Here is a 1671-nt window from a genome sequence, read left to right as displayed (position 1 = left end):
AAACAAGACAGCTTTCCATAAAACATTACCTGCCCTCTCACTAGACAGTTTCCAGGAAAATATCACATGACACAACAGAGTTTTTAAAGAAACCAGACACTTTCACTTCATTATTCTGCTTATGGTAAAATGTTTTCTGTCATGAATTCCTATCAGTTTATGGACAGCAACCCATTCTTTTGAAAACTGCCTGGGTTGTTTGGGGATTCCTACAGGGCCAGTTTAGACAAATCTTAATTAGCTCTAACAGCTTCCTGTTATTATAAGCTTTGTTTGATGGCAAATGATGCCCTGTTAGGACTGTATCTCCCCCTTAGTTTGTAATTTAATTCATATTGTCTTTATACATGTATATATTTTAGAAAGTTTCTATGGTATTAAATTTCTATACTACCAAGGGTGGTTTGAATGAGTTTGGCTGCCATAGATTCATGTGTTTGAATGCTTGGTCCATAGAGAGTAGCAATATTAGGAAAGGTGGCCATTTTGGAATGGGAGTGGCCTTGTTGGAAGAAGTGTATCATCCTCCAACTGTGTTGTGGGCTTGAGGTGTGGAATCAGATCTTCTTCCTAGGTGCCTGTGGGAGACAGTCTCCTGGCTGCCTTCAGATCAAGATGTAGAATTCTCAGCTCCTTGTCCAGCACCTTGCAGGCTTTCTGAAATGACTATAGACTGAGCCTCTGAAATGGTAAGCCAGTAATAAATTAAGTTTTTCTTTTAAAAGAGTTGCAATGGTCATGATGTGTCTTCACAACAATAAAAACATAACACTAAGACACTACCTCTCCAATGGTTTTTTATTTTAGCTGTCTCTCTCCATATTCCTGCCCACATCACACTCTCTTATCCCTTTTCTAACTTGAGTCTCCCATTCCAGTCTTGCCACCATCCATCCATTTCCCTCTCTTAACAATCTTTATCTTTTCTTTCTAGTCCTTTATACACACCTTCCATTGTTGTTTGGATTACAGCTTTGTCATCATTGATTTACCCTAGAGGTGTTGAAGGTATGGCTGTTGTGTCACTTGTCAGTAGGTATCAGAGAGGTGACAGGCTGTGTCTACTCTCAATGCTTTGACCTGTGAACATCTGAATTATTAGTAGGCTAATACTCCAGGGAAAAAGTGAGCCTGGAACTACCACTAGTCCAGCACCATGGAGCCTGAAAAGGGAACTAGCTTAGGAAGACCACCAATCTGGTACCATGTAGGCCTGGGGGATGGAGCAGATCATGCCTTACATAATCTCTGTCTAATGCCATAATGCACAAGCAGAAAATAACACTCCTGAGTTGAGCCCAGACACTCAGAGATCCTCAGATCCAATTAAAGGAGCAACGAAGTGGTGGAGAAATGGATGAAAAAAAGAAACAGATGGATGTGGGCACAATGAAGAGAGGCAGAACTGGCAACTCTTAGGGTAGCGAAGGAAAATTTGATGTGAGTAGCAGATAATGCTAACTGGGACCATGGTGGAGCCCTGACCTAACCTGGGCATCATGAGAGAGCTGTATCTGGTGATATGAGAACAGGAGAGCTATTCCTGCCACATATTTCCCATGTTGTGGCAAGGACAAAGGCGAAAGGGCCCTGTACCTCTCCTGGGAAGCAGAGTAGAAATGACCCTGGTGTGGCATGATAAGGGTGTGATAACCTCCCTTCCTTTTGCCC

The 1671-nt window shown here is 42.2% G+C and overlaps 1 non-coding gene across 1 annotated transcript; it reads left to right on the top strand.

The window, feature by feature from the left end:
- The first annotated feature begins 986 nt into the window (after nt 1-986).
- Nucleotides 987-1114, top strand: LOC127199695 (small nucleolar RNA SNORA17). Its single transcript, XR_007831969.1, has one exon. It is a non-coding gene; the product is annotated as a small nucleolar RNA SNORA17 (small nucleolar RNA).
- The last annotated feature ends 557 nt before the right edge of the window (nt 1115-1671 follow it).

The sequence above is a fragment of the Acomys russatus genome, chromosome 15, assembly GCF_903995435.1.
Source record: "Acomys russatus chromosome 15, mAcoRus1.1, whole genome shotgun sequence".
Taxonomy (NCBI): Eukaryota; Metazoa; Chordata; class Mammalia; order Rodentia; family Muridae; genus Acomys; species Acomys russatus.
This window is presented reverse-complemented; position numbering and strand designations above follow the sequence as displayed.